Raw genomic sequence first — 18626 nt, 5'->3', positions numbered from 1 at the left:
TTGTACGAAGGAGAGCAGAGGGGGAGGGGGAGAGAAAGGCAACTCTATAATAGTTTTCTTCAATATGCTATACAATAAAAACTACTTTTTGTAATAAATGTTGTCCTAGTTGCTTTTTTGGGATGTTAGATATATGTTATATTTATTTTATACTAGCTGGCCATACATATTGTTGCGAGAGCTCTTTCACACCATGGGGGGAGATTTACTAAAGCTGGAGAGTGCAAAATCGGATGCAGTTCTGCATAGAAACCAATCAGCTTCCAGGTTTTAGGCTCAGTTCACACTAGTGCAATGCCAGACATCGCATGTGAGTCGCACTGCATTGTTTGCTGTGCAGATGACATGCATACTTACCATTTTCGGGATTTGGACCTTTTTCACGATTTTAGCATTTCCCGGTAAATGTCCAGGGAAATTATTTTTTTCCCGATTTTTCGAGGCTACCCGCCGGCCGCAATTTTCTCGAAGACCAAGAAGAAGAGGCAGAGCTGGTGTAATGTCAATGAGTGCCTCCCGTCGGATAATGCCCCCTACGTTAAGTCACTCCAGCTGATTTCCCGATCAGCTAGCGTGACGTCAGACTGCACATGCGCAGTTCGTCGGATGCATTTTCCGATGGGAGGCAAGCCACAGGGAGCGCGCTGGAGGAACAGAAAAGAAAGTGTCAGCGTGTAGGAGCGAGGCTCGGGAAAAGCGAGCGAAGCAATAGAAAAGTCATACATGAACAAGGCAGAGACAAAAGAGCAAAAGAGGAGATAATTAGAGCACATAAAATAGATGAAAAAATTACAAGAAAACAGCAATAGAAAGGAGAGAACTGGAAAAGGGCAGAAATGGCAGAAACAGAGGGAAAAAAAAGGGGGGGGGGGGGAATAAAAAAGAAATAAAATTAGATAAAATAAAAAATGGAATACAAAAATAAATACAAATAAAAACAAACTAAATAAAAAAATGTATAAATGTAAATACAATAAAAATAATAATAAATAAATAATAATAAATAAAAATAAAATTTAAAAAATAATAAAAATAAATCTAAATAATAAAAATAGAAAAAAATATATAAGAATGCATGTCAATGAAAAAAATGAAAATAAATAATCAAATATTAGAAAAGCAGAGATCCAAGCGACTCACTCCTATGTGGAGCACCCTATGCTAATATCACAGTGAAAGCTTAGAGTTATATCAAAAGCAAAATGGTTCATTGTGCAAGCCAATGGAAGTAAAAAATTGTCACATGCGGCTATTATGAAGTATGTCGGAATATAAACGAACTAACGTAGGTATACTTGGTGAGTCGCTTGGATCTCTGCTTTTCTGATATTTGATTATTTATTTTCTATTGCTGTTCTTTCTTGTAATTTTCTCATTTATTTTATGTGCTCTAATTATCTCCTCTTTTGCTCTCTTGTCTCTGCCTTGTTCATGTATCACTTTTCTATTGCTTCACTTGCTTTTCCCGAGCCTCGCTCCTACACGCTGACACTTTATTTTCTCTCCCTCCGCACGCTCCCTGTGGCTTGCCACCTGTCAGAAAATGCATCCGACGCACTGCGCATGTGCAGTCGATACGTCATGCCAGCTGATCGAGAAATCAGCTGGAGTGACGTAACGTAGGAGGCATTATCCGACAGGAGGCACTCAACGACGTTACACCGGCCGGGTGGCTGTAACACAAAGCCCACTGTGTGCCTTCATCCCTCCCAGCCCCTCTCACCCAGTTAAACCCTGTCTATTCCCCGCAGCCCCTCCCCCCCTGATACACCACACTCCCCCCAGCATGCCATGACCTAATGTAACCCGGAAGCTGATATGGTCTGCTGTAAGCCTTCCTGTGTAGCAGCGCTGTGTAGGAGGAAGCGGCTTGCTTTCCACGCCTCGACTGGGTGACATTGTCCCTGTTCAAGTGTTATGGCGGCAGAGGAGCACAGAGGAGGCTGGAGAGCGCTGCAAGGCGTTATGGCGGCACCTCTCTTGTCACTTTCCCCCGTCTTGTGTTATACTACTGCAGGTAACCGGAGCCCTGGGGACACCTGATGTAAGGAGGGGCCCTGGGGACACCAGATGTAAGGAGGGCTCCGCTGGGGACACCTGATGTAAGGGGGGGCTCCGCTGGGGACACCTGATGTAAGGAGGGGCACCGCTGGGAAAATCTGATGTAAGGGGGGCACCGCTGGGGACATCTGATGTAAAGGGGGGCTCCGCTGGGGACACTTGATCTAAGGGGGGGCAACGCTGGGGACATCTGATGTAAGGGGGGCTCCGCTGGGGACATCTGATGTAAGGGGGGCACAGCTGGGGACACCTGATGTAAGGGGGGCTCCGCTGAGGACACCTGATGTAAGGGGGGCTCCGCTGGGGACATCTGATGTAAGGGGGGGCCCCCCTGGGGACATCTGATGTAAGGGGGGCTCCGCTGGGGGCACCTGATGCAAGGACAGACTTTGCTGGAACACCTGGTGCAAGGAAGGACTCTGCTGGGGGCACCTGATGCAATGACGGACGGCAGGTTAAATGCTCAGGGATCCCACTGATTCAGCATTATGGTGAGTTGAATGATTTCATTTTATATTATGTAATAATAGAAATAATGCACTTCAATCATCCTGACACCATAACAACCATGGTGCCAGGATGATTGAAGTGCTAACACCAGGTGTTTGGAGTATCTTTATCTGCTGATTGTTAAACTTTCTAGAATACACATATTTCCATTGTTGTGTAGGATCTGGGGCTGCTGGCCCTATATCCTCTCCCCCCTTTCCCTCTCCATCCCTCATTCATCTCAGACTCTAACCACACCCCCTTTGAGCCACGCCCATTTAAGACTTGCCCACTTCCCATGTAAACCATGCCCATTTCACCCTGCGCCACGCCTACAAATGCATGCCCCGCCCCCTAATTATACCAAGACTCCGCCTACATCCAAAAAAGTGTCCCTAAAATTTTTTTTACAATGCTGGCAACTATGCACATGTGATGTCTGTGCGATGCAAATTTAATCCCTACAAACTGTATGGTTGAAATTGCATTGCATTTGCACCAAAATGGTGCAGGACCCTTTTTTTGGTCTGCAGTAGAATCGGATTGCATGGGTGTTACATAGTTACATAGTAGGTGAGGTTGAAAAAAGACACAAGTCCATCAAGTCCAACCTATGTGAGTGATTATGTGTCAGTATTACATTACATATCCCTGTATGTTGCGGTCATTCAGGTGATTATCTAACAGTTTCTTGAAGCTATCAATGCTCCCCGCTGAGACCACCGCCTGTGGAAGGGAATTCCACATCCTTGCCGCTCTTACAGTAAAGAACCCTCTACGTAGTTTAAGGTCAAACCTCTTTTCTTCTAATTTTAATATGTGGCCATGAGTCTTGTTAAACTCTCTTCTGCGAAAAAGTTTTATCCCTATTGTGGGGTCACCAGTACAGTATTTGTAAATTGAAATCATACCCCCTCTCAAGCGTCTCTTCTCCAGAGAGAATAAGTTCAGTGCTCGCAACCTTTCCTCATAACTAAGATCCTCCAGACCCTTTATTAGCTTTGTTGCCCTTCTTTGTACTCGCTCCATTTCCAGTACATCCCTCCAGAGGACTGGTGCCCAGAAGTGGACAGCATACTCCAGGTGCGGCCGGACCAGAGTCTTGTAGAGCGGGAGAATTATCGTTTTATCTCTGGAGTTGATCCCCCTTTTAATGCATGCCAATATTCTGTTTGCTTTATTAGCAGCAGCTTGGCATTGCATGCCATTGCTGAGCCTATCATCTACTAGGACCCCCAGGTCCTTTTCCATCCTAGATTCCCCCAGAGGTTCTCCCCCCAGTGTATAGATTGCATTCATATTTTTGCCACCCAAATGCATTATTTTGCATTTTTCTACATTGAACCTCATTTGCCACGTAGTCGCCCACCCCATTAATTTGTTCAGGTCTTTTTGCAAGATTTCCACATCCTGCGGAGAAGTTATTGCCCTGCTTAGCTTAGTATCGTCTGCAAATACAGAGATTGAACTGTTTATCCCATCCTCCAGGTCGTTTATGAACAAATTAAATAGGATTGGTCCCAGCACAGAACCCTGGGGAACCCCACTACCCACCCCTGACCATTCTGAGTACTCCCCATTTATCACCACCCTCTGAACACGCCCTTGTAGCCAGTTTTCAATCCATGTATTCACCCTATGGTCCATGCCAACGCACCTTATTTTGTACAGTAAACGTTTATGGGGAACTGTGTCAAATGCTTTTGCAAAATCCAGATACACCACGTCTACGGGCCTTCCTTTATCTAGATGGCAACTCACCTCCTCATAGATTGGTTTGGCAAGAACGATTCTTCATGAATCCATGCTGATTACTGCTAATGATATCATTCTTATTACTAAAATCTTGTATATAGTCCCTTATCATCCCCTCCAAGAGTTTACATACTATTGATGTTAGGCTAACTGGTCTGTAATTCCCAGGGATGTTTTTTGGGCCATTTTTAAATATTGGTGCTACATTGGCTTTTCTCCAATCAGCTGGTACCATTCCAGTCAATAGACTGTCTGTAAAAATTAGGAACAACGGTCTGGCAATCACCTGACTGAGTTCCCTAAGTACCCTCGGATGCAAGCCATCTGGTCCCGGTGATTTATTAATGTTAAGTTTCTCAAGTCTAATTTTAATTCCGTCCTCTGTTAACCATGTAGGTGCTTCCTGTGTTGTGTCATGAGGATAAACACTGCAGTTTTGGTTACTGAAGCCCCCCGATTCACTCGTGAAGACTGAGGAGAAGAATAAATTCAATACCTTTGCCATCTCCCCATCCTTTGTAACAAGATGTCCTTCCTCATTCTTTATGGGGCCAATATGGTCTGTCCTCCCTTTTTTACTGTTTACATACTTAAAGAATTTCTTGGGATTTTTTTTGCTCTCCTCCGCTATGTGTCTTTCATGTTCTATCTTAGCCGTCCTAATTGCACCCTTACATTTCTTATTGCATTCTTTATAAAGTCTGAATGCTGAGGATGATCCCTCAACCTTGTATTTTTTGAAGGCCTTCTCCTTTGCTTTTATATGCATTTTTACATTGGAGTTAAGCCATCCAGGATTTTTGTTTGCTCTTTTAAATTTATTACCCAATGGGATACATTGGCTAATGCCCTTATTTAATATGCTCTTAAAGCAAACCCATCTCTCCTCCGTATTCTTTGTTCCTAATATTTTATCCCAATTTATGCCTTTTAGCAAGGTTTGTAGTTTAGGGAAGTTGGCTCTTTTGAAATTCAGTGTCTTTGTGTTCCCTTCATGTTTCCTATTTGTGTGATTTATACTGAAACTAATTGACCTGTGATCGCTGTTACCTAAATTGCCCCGTATTTCCACATCTGTGATCAGGTCTGTATTGTTGGTAATCAGTAGATCCAGTAATGTTTTATTTCTAGTTGGTGCGTCTACCATCTGACCCATAAAATTGTCCTGCAAGACATTAAGGAACTGGCGAGCCTTAAATGAATGCGCGGTTCCCTCCGCCCAGTCTATGTCTGGATAATTAAAATCCCCCATTATGATAACACTTCCCATCCTTGCTGCTAATCCAATTTGTGATAGGAGATCCGTCTCCACTTCCTCCCTCAGGTTAGGGGGCCTATAGCATACTCCCAGTATTATTTTCCCCTTAGCTTCATCCCTTTGGAGCTCTACCCATAAAGATTCCACCTCCTCCCTAGCTCCCTCAGTGATGTCATCTCTCACATTCACTTGTACATTATTCTTGATATATAGGCATACCCCTCCCCCTTTTTTACCCTCTCTATCCTTGCGGTATAGGGTATACCCTTGAATGTTTGCCAGCCAATCATGAGAGCTGTTGAACCAGGTCTCTGAAATTCCCACAAAATCCAAATCCTCCTTGTACAACAGTATCTCTAGTTCACCCATCTTGTCCGCCATGCTCCTGGCATTAGTGAACATGCCACATAGTTTAGACCGGTCGCATATTGTCCTCGTATTGGGTGTTTCAAGATTGCAACTAGGACTTGCTACTATACTCACCTTGTGTTTTTGTGCTTTGGTTAACCTACCACTAATGCCCCCAATACTACCCTCTGGAATATCTTCCACGCGGGCTATCACTGTCTCTGGACCCTCCCCCCCATCGCCTAATTTAAAAACCCCTCTAACTTTTTGGCCATCTTCATTCCCAGCATATCTGCACCCTCCTCATTTAGGTGCAGTCCGTCCCTTCTATAGTACCGGTTACCGACTGAGAAGTCGGCCCAGTCCTCCAGGAACCCAAACCCCTCCTTACTACACCAGCTCTTCAGCCACTTGTTTATTTCCCTAATCTCCCTCTGCCTTTCTGGTGTGGCTCGATGTACCGGTAGTATTCCTGAGAACACTACCTTGGAGGTCCTTTTCCTCAATTTAGCACCTAAATCCCTAAAATCGTTCTTTAGGACACTCCATCTGCCTCTGACTTTGTCATTGGTGCCAACGTGCCCAGCCCCTCCCAGTAATCTGTCCACAAGATCCGTGATGTGCCGAACCCGAGCGCCCAGTAGATAACATACTGTTCGGCGCTTCAGGTCTTGGTTACAGATTGCCCTCTCTGTCCTTTTAAGAATTGAGTCCCCTACCACCAGAATCTGTCTTTCCTTTCCCTTTGCTGCCCCCCCACTCTCACTGGAGGAGTTCTTCCCCTGGCAGCTAGGAGGACCCTCATCTCCAGCAGTGCTGGTCCCTGACTGGTTTCACCAATGTCACTCAATGGAGCGTACTTATTGGGATGCTCCAGTCCTGGATCGGCCTCTCTGGCACTTCCCCCTCTACCCCTCCTGACTGTCACCCATCTACTCTTTGCTAGTGCCTGCACCTCTTTGTCTCCACCCGCCTCTGTGCTGGCCCCTGCCGGCACCTGCCGTGTACGTTCCTGGCTCACCTTTAGTATGGAGGGACTTCCCAGTGCTGACAGTTGCTTCCCTAGATTCAGAACCTGGGCTTCCAGGGAAACAATGTGCTTACATTTTGCACAGCAGTATTCGCCCTCGATCGGATGGTCAAGGAACGCATACATGCGGCAAGATGTACAAAGAGTCGCCTCTCCACACCCGCCGGGCATCGTACCTATTGAATATAGTGAGGATTTGGGGATTTTACCCTGTCCAAATTACCTAACAGCTAGCTTCCTGGCACTAATACTCAAGACAATACACAGGTACACAACAAGACAATACACAGGTACTCACAGACCTATGTGCACTCGCAATACACAAGTATACAGTACACAATACACAAGTACTAACGATCCACACACACTACTCAGACAACACTCAGATACTCACACTACACAGGTACTATGACCCCTGTTATAACCTCCTGTTTTAAACTCTGTTTTTTTAACTCCCACTTATTCCAGCTCCACTTACACCAAGTTCCACAGCTTCAGACTGAGCACGCTCAGACTGAGTCCTACAACCAGTTAAATAGGCACCTGTGAGCAATTAACCACACCCCTTAATTGATAGATTGATGGAACCAGAGAAAAAAAAAAAAGCTATTTAAAAAGTGACAGCAAAAGGCAAATTAAAAACTAAAAGGAAAAGCCCCAAAAATGCAACCTAGTAAACAAACAGCAAACAAACAGCAAACAGCAAACAAACAGCAAACAAACAGCAAGACTTGTACACTCTAACTCTGGTTTTTTAACTCCCACTTATTCCAGCTCCACTTACACCAAGTTCCACAGCTTCAGACTGAGCACGCTCAGACTGAGTCCTACAACCAGTTAAATAGGCACCTGTGAGCAATTAACCACACCCCTTAATTGATAGATTGATGGAACCAGAGAAAAAAAAAAAGCTATTTAAAAAGTGACAGCAAAAGGCAAATTAAAAACTAAAAGGAAAAGCCCCAAAAATGCAACCTAGTAAACAAACAGCAAACAAACAGCAAACAGCAAACAAACAGCAAACAAACAGCAAACAGCAAACAAACAGCAAACAAACAGCAAGACTTGTACACTCTAACTCTGTTTTTTTAACTCCCACTTATTCCAGCTCCACTTACACCAAGTTCCACAGCTTCAGACTGAGCACGCTCAGACTGAGTCCTACAACCAGTTAAATAGGCACCTGTGAGCAATTAACCACACCCCTTAATTGATAGATTGATGGAACCAGAGAAAAAAAAAAAAAAAGCTATTTAAAAAGTGACAGCAAAAGGCAAATTAAAAACTAAAAGGAAAAGCCCCAAAAATGCAACCCAGTAAACAAACAGCAAACAAACAGCAAACAAACAGCAAACAGCAAACAAACAGCAAACAAACAGCAAGACTTGTACACTCTAACTCTGGTTTTTTAACTCCCACTTATTCCAGCTCCACTTACACCAAGTTCCACAGCTTCAGACTGAGCACACCTATGCAATTCCGATTCCTGTACCATTTCATAATTCGCACTGCAAACCGATTTGGATGTGTCTTTCAGGCTCCATTCACACTAGCGCGTTTTTTGATGCATTTTGCATTTTGCAGAAATGCACGGGAATTTTTTAACATGGGTTCCTATGGAACATGTTCACATCAATGCCTTTTTGTTTCTCTGCATTTTTGGAAAGGGTCAGGGACTTTTTTTCATGCAAAATGCAGCGTTTTGCATGTAATAGAATTCAATGGACAAGCATCAAAAACGCAAGTGCACCGTTTTTGCAGCGTTTTTGATGCGTTTTTGATGCGTTTTTGCCGTTTTTTTTTTTTTTTTTTTTCATTTTTTTTAATTTTTTTTTTTTAGACTGTAAAAAAAAACTGTAAAAAAAAAAAAAAAGAAAAAACGCAAAACGCAAATCGCGGCAAAAACGCGGCAAAAACGCTGCTCAAAAACGTGGCAAGCATGAAAAAAAACCTCCAAAAATGCTCAAAAGCAACATGCATAGGTGTGAATCGAGCCTAACTTTACATTGACACTCACAGCGGTTTGCAGATGTCAGTGTGCTCTGCCTGCGATTCAGGTGCAAATCCTGCACAGGAATCGCAGGGTTTCCCTCATTGCACTATTGTTGACCCAGCATTAGCCCCCCCCGTTCACATTGACTGCGGCTTTGAAATCATGTGACTTCATCTGAAATCGCACAATTTCAAAGCCGCGTGTCAGTGTGGCTTGGAAGACATCTGTGCGGCTTAGTGCACAGGTGTCTATGCAAGTCACACCCAAAATCGCCAAAAGTAGTGCAGGAACTACTTTTTCAAATTGGCAAAGTCAGCGTTGCACCAATTTAAGTGCGGTTGGCGGCAATAGGCTTGCGACTTGTCATGCATTATCAAAGCTTAATTGAACAAGCTGAAGTTAAAGGCTGTTTGGCTACCATGTACAGCTGCACCAGATTCCTTGTGCGCTAAGTTTAGTAAATCTCCCCCCATGTCTGATGAGTAGTGATGAGCTCAGGTGTGTTCGCATCCTAGTCCTATGCTCGCCATACACTATACAAAAAATCGTTCTGCCCAGGTTCACACTGATGCTGTGAACCATAGTCAATTCCTGTGCAAATTACATGCGGTGTCTCTGGGGTGCGATTTGAGCCATGGATTTGTATGGCTCAAATTGCACCGCATTCGCTCTAAACTCGTGCAGGACCCTTTTTTGTCTGCGCCAGAATCAGATCGCATAGGCATTCACACCCATGCGATCTGATTCTGCAAATCGCACTGCATTTTGCTAATCGATTGTGGGGTGTCATTATATTAACCTTATATTCCACCATCGGTTCAAATGAATGGGTTGCAATTTTGATGCCCTGCGGAATTTGCAGCAAATTTGTCCAGGTCTAAGGACTACAGTGGGATGGGCTGAGATTTCCCCCTGACATCAGCTGGGCGGTTACATGACCACAGATTGGCACCCCCTTTTTTCATTGCAAAGACCATCCTATAAGCGTGTTGTGCTATTGATGTGCCTTTGAAGCATTTTTGATGTAGTTTCCATTCATTTCAATAGGGAGGTGCGTTTTTCATGCCCCCCTTTTTTTTTACCTGACTGAGTATGCTCCAAAAATGCAGCAAGCAGGATTTTTTAAAGAGCAACTGACCAGTGTGAAGTGCTACATAGGATTTAAAGATGCATTTTAATTCTTCTTTTTTTAGAGTTACTAAACCCACAACAGTTAAATCAGTCTGTATACGCAGTAAAGTATGCTTGTTATACTTACTGAGGAACCTAATCCAATCTATCTGCTGATAGAACAGAGCCTTCGGGGCAAGCTGCACATGCTCAGTTTGGTGTGTATTGCTAAAGAGTTTTATTTTTCCTGGAAGAGTGCATGTGATCAGCACAGGGCCAATCAGCACTGTCCAGACAGAGGATCAGGGGTCCTGCAGCCTCATAAGACAGTCAGAGGAGAATGAACTCCTCCTACAATGAAAACTCCTCCTACAAGCTTTAACCAGACACTGATAGAAGTCACAAGACTGCTATATACTGCTGATGAGAAAAGGTGTTTAGCAGTTTATATTTACTAAAATAACTGCATCTCCATGTTCTGTGTACTGTAGGAGACCAGATATAATGAATGCAGGGTCCTGGGTTTAGTAACATTTTAAGTGAAGAACTGAACAAAAGCTGATCAGTGTGAAAGCAGCTTTAGACATGCGGTTGGGGGGGGGGTAAAATTGGCGCTTGAATCGCGTTTTTGCCACCTGCAAACAGCCCCCCTTAAGCTACAATAGGCAGCAGACAGGGGTGTTTACATGTCACGGTCGAGAAGCTTCGTGCTTGTGTCAATGTAGCAACTGGCAGGCAGAAATGCCAATGAACGCAACACATTCAAACAAACAGGGAAGAACTGCAAACACCCTGCAACTTTGTGCAATGCACATGTTTGTTGGCAAAAATGGGGTTAAAACAGGCGTTGAGGAGGCTTCACATTGATTCCTCATCGCCTGTCAGTAGACTCTGAAGCGTGATACGAACATGGATCGTGCTTCAACACAAAGGTAGATTTGGATACACATCCAAATATATACTAACATGAGAGAGCCCACCAGGAAGCCGTCACTGTACTAGACCAACCACGAGAGGCCGATGTATTTCTTGCCCTTCAGCTGGATGTATATACACCCCTTGTATTCATACAATTGTAGGGCAGGGAATATCATAATTTGCCTAGTACAAGTGACAACATCCTGGCGGGCTCCCTCAGGTGGGATCAGACTAGGATCCGAACATGCCTGAACTCATCCCTGTTGTTGAACTGTGTTAATCTGCATAAATCAAGATGAGAGCACATAGAAAACAATTGTGTTCTATGTGCATTGCTCTCTTCCTAATACTGTGCTGGGATGCAGACATCCCAAGTCTCCTGCGAGGTGCGGGAGTCTCCCGCATTTCTGCTGCGGCTTCTGCACACCCGCAAGCGCCTCCCGATCTTCCGGGAATGATCAGTGCGGCGGAAGGGACAGCTATGGACACCAATCTCCCTGTATAGCTTTTTAGCTGACAGCCGCCTTCTCCTTCTCTCCCTCCCATGTCTGTCAGCTAAAAATCTACACAGGAAGATTGGTGTCCACAGCTGTCCCTCCTGCCGCAACAATCATTCCCAGCTGTTCTATGTGCTTCTCCCCCAACCCCCTCCGTGTCCTTCTCTGCCCCCCCCCCCCGTTTTTCTCCGGCCCCCGTGTTCTCCTCCGCCCCTCCTGTCCTCCTCCTCTGCCCCCCCCTCCCCCGCAGCCAGCTCCCCTCCTCTCCTGCCGGATGCGGGGGGATCTGTCAGGAATTGGGCACAGTGAGCGAGATCGCTCCTGTGTCCTGTGATAACTGAGAAGAGTAAACTGTGTTTACGCTGCTCAGTTTATGAATGAACAGGAGCCTCTGTCTCTGTGTCCTCAGTTCCTTTCTCTGTCTCAAAGGGGAGATGTCAGGGGCAGACCCCTGATATCTCACCAAAGCCCACAGAAAATATTTTAAAAAATTATTGTAAAAAAATTCTAAAAAATTAAAGTGTAAAAAAATAAAATAAAAAACTACTGACATCACTCTCCCCTGCCCTACCAACACTGTCCACTGCCTAAACCCCTTCCCCCCAAAAAGCATTGTAAAAAAAAAAATTAAATTGTAAAAAAATCAATAAGTAAAATTAAAAAAAATCTACTGACACGGTTCTCTGCCACATACCCCCAACCCCTTCCATAAAAACACTGTGAAAAAATATTGAAAAAGTGATTTTAAAAAAATGTTGGCGCTGGGGGGGGGGTGCGGGCGTGGAGCGCCACCTCCCTGAGATGAGTTTTTGCAGGTTGGGATGTGCTACATAAAATTGAACATGTCTCCATTTTTGCACAGTGTAACCGTCTGCACCACAGCGCCTAAAAATGTGCTGCTGTGCATAAAACTGAATTTTGTGACACTTCAATAAAGATAGTGTTGCACCCTCTACCTAGATAGTTGCTAGAGGTCAGGATTTTTGCAGTACAGGTAAATTTAGGCAGGCCTAGCTGGAAGCTAGGCCTGTTTGTTTTGATCTGTGTGGGGTGGAGCTGTAGGATTAGCAGGGGGAAGGCCTCCTTGAAATACCTAGAGTCAGCCCAGCTGGGGAGGAGTTGTCGGGTGGAAGAACTGAGGATGGATTACTAGGCTGTTGGGGCCTTTGAGGGAGCTCCCCAGTCTGGGGGGGTGAACTTGGACCTGGGACTTGGGTGCGGAACGCAGCCCTTCAAGAACTCATGAAGAATCTGTACAGGGGGAGTCAGAGAGGACAGCAGGAGCTAGTATTGCCGGGCAAGTCTTCAAGAGGGAACCACTGATTGCAGCCAGGATGGCTGGTCAGTGACATGTGCTATCATGAGGACTGGAGAGGCATGCCAGAGAGGACTGAGAGGAAACAGTCAGAGCTGGGAGTGGAGCCAGTAGGGAGGAACACAATGTCACAGGCAGTGAAGTCAGGCAGCTGCAGCCAGGAGGGCTGGCAGGGCCTGAAGAGGATTGACTGGGAGCAGGAGTCCACCCAGGGCCGGACTGGGAACAAAAACCAGCCCTGGAAATAATTTCATACCAGCCCCAGGGACGTAGCGTGGGTTGTCAGCACCCAAGGTAGGCAAGTAAATTGCACCCCTAACCGGCGGACATTTAGCGCTCCCCGAGTCTCTTCCACTCAAACTGTATTAAACCCCTTATGGTACATTTTAGGATACCACTCCTCTTTGTTCTCCTTTCTTTCCCCTTTATTTCTCTCTATCATAATTTCTTGTTTTTTTCCCCCATCTCTCTCTCTCTCTATCCATCTTTCTTGTTCTCTCTCTTATTATGTCTCTCCCCCTCTTTTCCATGCATTCTCTCTTTTTTCCCCTCTCTCATTTCCTTTCTTGCCCCCTTTCCTCTCCCTCTTTCCGGAAAGTAAATGGCTACATGCCCATTTATTGCATAAAATGATAGATATATATATAGATATATTATACACACACACACACACACACACACACACGATGTGAGTTCTGTATGTGTAAAAAAACAAAATCATACTTGGGGGGCACACCCTACAATGCGTTTACATTCAAGATGGTGCTGATAAGACCAACAAACAGTAAAAATATTACAGCGCACACATACAAAAATGACATTAAAATCCTGCAAGGATATTTAAAAAAACCCGAACATATTAAAAAAAAAAATGGGGATTTGGTCACACTATATGGCAGCCCACTTACTGCATCAAAGTACCCCTTAATTAGTGGGTCCTACACTAATAAAAGAATGAAAGATCCTGCGTCTCAACCATTGGAGATACACTCCTCTTTATGGGAGAACTCCACCCCCCACCCCCCCATTACCTCTTATTAGTGTCCACCAGTTCATAGGAGGAGTCCCTTCAGTTCTCCCATAAAAGAGGAGTGTATCTCCCATGGTTGAGACGCAGGACCTTTCATTCTTTTACTAGTGTAGGACTGCAGACATAGTACAGGAGATGGTCAGAGACTGCAGACATGGTACAGGAGATGGTCAGAGACTGCAGACATAGTACAGGAGATGGTCAGAGACTGTAGACATGATACAGGAGATGGTCAGAGAATGCAGACATGATACAGGAGATGGTCTGGGATTGCAGACACATTAGAGGAGATGGTCAGAGACTGCAGACTAAGGATGAGCTCCGGCATGTTTGCAAAGCCCATGGGCAGAGCCGGCCAGGAAGTTGGCACTGTGCTGTGCTAATCACAGGCAGTGAGACATTTCCCGATCTCTGCAGCTGTGCACTGTGATTAGCGCAGCGCCGGCTTCCTGGCGGGCTCTGCACATGGGCTGTGCGAACACACCGGAGCTCATCCTTACTGCAGACATGATACAGGGGATGGTCAGAGACTGCAGACATGATACAAGAGAAGGTCAGAGACTGCAGACATGATACAGGGGATGGTCAGAGACTGCAGACATGATACTGTTGTGGAATCTCATATTAGCCAATGTATTTCATATATATATATATTGATTTGCATATATTTTATTGATAATTATTATTATTATTATTATTATTCATATTATTATATAGTAGTGGTTTTATCAATATTATTATTCAATAAGTAAAGCAACAATTATTAATCTTTAATAATGTATACTGTGTTTTTCATAGATTTAGAAAGTCTTCATTTATAAGTGTTGAACTTTAAATGACCTCTGCTCTATGACAAGTACTTGTACACAGGTGTTCTCGAAAATGTATTAAGATAGTTTACTGGGTGAAAGTTCATTAGAATAGATTCAAGTAATATAGAATTGTCTCAAGTCTGAAATGCATATAAATCAGACAGATAAAGATATGAAAACAGGTGGTTTAGAAATAATTAAAGTTATGTACAGTGCATTAAATTAAGTTTGACAAGGTCAAACAAAGGTCTGCTTGTGCCCTCATTAAAACTGTTAAAATACATACATATAGTGAGACATATAACACATCTGGTGGGGTTATTGAAAGTTCATTTTCACAAATGTCATAAATCTGTCATCATTGAAGCTAGTTAAATCTTATCAAGATAAAGAGAGTTTGATAACACAGCTGGGTGCCAGACTGTCTCTATACAGGTGTTTTCAATTGGACAAAAACAGTTATAAATCACTTTAATGAACATATAGGAATTTTGGGAATAATTAAGTTTATCTGGTTGTAGAACAGGTGTCAGATTTATGGTTGGTTACTTTGACGTAGACCTTAGCGACCAATCATATGTAAGAGAGATGTTAAGATAAGACTTGTAAAAGTGTATATAAATGCAAGCTCTGCAATTGTTAGACAGACAAGTCAGATAGGAGCTCATAAGGCTGAACTCTATGTATGCTGCCCTATTGCACGGGTCATAGAGGTCAGAACCAATGGGCAAGTATCTGTCCTAACTTGTCCCCTCGGACAAGTCAGATAGGAGCTCATAAGGCTGAACTCTGTGTATGCTGCCCTATTGCACGGGTCATAGAGGTCAGAACCAATGGGCAAGTATCTGTCCATAACTTGTCTCCTCGTACGAGTCAGAGAAGACTTCTTAACTTGTTCCAGAATGTGGTCTCAGGTGACTTTCCCTCAAGAACTTGGTCGAGCTGGAACCCAGAACTCTGTGAGGGGACCAGACCACCGGCAGATCGGCTGGTCCCTATCAGGTGAGAGGTTCCCAAGAATTGGCAGAAAAGACCCATTCTGGTTCAAGGTGAGAACAATTCACAATTGTTTAAATTTGGTTAGAGGATAAGAATATTTATATCTAATATGCTTGCATTGTAAGAAACTGTATAAATTAGATCTGTATCTTGTAATACTTTGAACATAAACCTGTACGTTATCAGCTGTTAATAAACCTGCATTGCTGAAGTTCTGCCTGGTTCGATACTTTACTATTCTACTTCAATACAGGGGATGGTCAGAGACTGCAGACATGATACAGGGGATGGTCAGAGACTGCAGACATGATACAGGGGATGGTCAGAGACTGCAGACATGATACAGGAGATGGTCAGAGACTGCAGACATGATACAGGAGATGGTCAGAGACTGCAGACATGATACAGGAGATGGTCAGAGACTGCAGACATGATACAGGAGATGGTCAGAGACTGCAGACATGATACAGGAGATGGTCAGAGACTGCAGACATGATACAGGAGATGGTCAGAGACTGCAGACATGATAAAGGAGATGGTCAGAGACTGCAGACATGATACAGGAGATGGTCAGAGACTGCAGACATGGTACAGGAGATGGTCAGAGACTGCAGACATGGTACAGGAGATGGTCAGAGACTGCAGACATGGTACAGGAGATGGTCAGAGACTGCAGACATGGTACAGGAGATGGTCAGAGACTGCAGACATGGTACAGGAGATGGTCAGTGACTGCAGACATGGTACAGGAGATGGTCAGAGACTGCAGACATGGTACAGGAGATGGTCAGAGACTGCAGACATGGTACAGGAGATGGTCAGAGACTGCAGACATGGTACAGGAGATGGTCAGAGACTGCAGAAATGGTACAGGAGATGGTCAGAGACTGCAGACATGGTACAGGAGATGGTCAGAGACTGCAGACATGGTACAGGAGATGGTCAGAGACTGCAGACATGGTACAGGAGATGGTCAGAGACTGCAGACATGATACAGGGGATGGTCAGAGACTGCAGACATGATACAGGAGATGGTCAGAGACTGCAGACATGATACAGGAGATGGTCAGAGACTGCAGACATGATACAGGAGATGGTCAGAGACTGCAGACATGGTACAGGAGATGGTCAGAGACTGCAGACATGGTACAGGAGATGGTCAGAGACTGCAGACATGGTACAGGAGATGGTCAGAGACTGCAGACATAGTACAGGAGATGGTCAGAGACTGCAGACATAGTACAGGAGATGGTCAGAGACTGTAGACATGATACAGGAGATGGTCAGAGACTGCAGACATGATACAGGAGATGGTCTGGGATTGCAGACACATTAGAGGAGATGGTCAGAGACTGCAGACTAAGGATGAGCTCCGGCGTGTTTGCAAAGCCCATGGGCAGAGCCGGCCAGGAAGTTGGCACTGTGCTGTGCTAATCACAGGCAGTGAGACATTTCCCGATCTCTGCAGCTGCGCACTGTGATTAGCGCAGCGCCGGCTTCCTGGCGGGCTCTGCACATGGGCTGTGCGAACACACCGGAGCTCATCCTTACTGCAGACATGATACAGGGGATGGTCAGAGACTGCAGACATGATACAAGAGAAGGTCAGAGACTGCAGACATGATACAGGGGATGGTCAGAGACTGCAGACATGATACTGTTGTGGAATCTCATATTAGCCAATGTATTTCATATATATATATATATATATTGATTTGCATATATTTTATTGATAATTATTATTGTTATTATTATTATTATTATTATTCATATTATTATATAGTAGTGGTTTTATCAATATTATTATTCAATAAGTAAAGCAACTATTATTAATCTTTAATAATGTATACTGTGTTTTTCATAGATTTAGAAAGTCTTCATTTATAAGTGTTGAACTTTAAATGACCTCTGCTTTATGACAAGTACTTGTACACAGGTGTTCTCGAAAATGTATTAAGATAGTTTACTGGGTGAAAGTTCATTAGAATAGATTCAAGTAATATAGAATTGTCTCAAGTCTGAAATGCATATAAATCAGACAGATAAAGATATGAAAACAGGTGGTTTAGAAATAATTAAAGTTATGTACAGTGCATTAAATTAAGTTTGACAAGGTCAAACAAAGGTCTGCTTGTGCCCTCATTAAAACTGTTAAAATACATACATATAGTGAGACATATAACACATCTGGTGGGGTTATTGAAAGTTCATTTTCACAAATGTCATAAATCTGTCATCCTTGAAGCTAGTTAAATCTTATCAAGATAAAGAGAGTTTGATAACACAGCTGGGTGCCAGACTGTCTCTATACAGGTGTTTTCAATTGGACAAAAACAGTTATAAATCACTTTAATGAACATATAGGAATTTTGGGAATAATTAAGTTTATCTGGTTGTAGAACAGGTGTCAGATTTATGGTTGGTTACTTTGACGTAGACCTTAGCGACCAATCATATGTAAGAGAGATGTTAAGATAAGACTTGTAAAAGTGTATATACATGCAAGCTCTGCTATTGTTAGACAGACAAGTCAGATAGGAGCTCATAAGGCTGAACTCTATGTATGCTGCCCTATTGCACGGGTCATAGAGGTCAGAACCAATGGGCAAGTATCTGTCCTAACTTGTCCCCTCGGACAAGTCAGATAGGAGCTCATAAGGCTGAACTCTGTGTATGCTGCCCTATTGCACGGGTCATAGAGGTCAGAACCAATGGGCAAGTATCTGTCCATAACTTGTCTCCTCGTACGAGTCAGAGAAGACTTCTTAACTTGTTCCAGAATGTGGTCTCAGGTGACTTTCCCTCAAGAACTTGGTCGAGCTGGAACCCAGAACTCTGTGAGGGGACCAGACCACCGGCAGATCGGCTGGTCCCTATCAGGTGAGAGGTTCCCAAGAATTGGCAGAAAAGACCCATTCTGGTTCAAGGTGAGAACAATTCACAATTGTTTAAATTTGGTTAGAGGATAAGAATATTTATATCTAATATGCTTGCATTGTAAGAAACTGTAT

This window comes from Aquarana catesbeiana, linkage group LG03 (genome assembly GCF_042186555.1).
Source record: "Aquarana catesbeiana isolate 2022-GZ linkage group LG03, ASM4218655v1, whole genome shotgun sequence".
In the NCBI taxonomy this organism is placed as follows: Eukaryota; Metazoa; Chordata; class Amphibia; order Anura; family Ranidae; genus Aquarana; species Aquarana catesbeiana.
The sequence above is the reverse complement of the archived record's forward strand: the minus strand, read 5'-3'. Positions refer to the sequence as shown.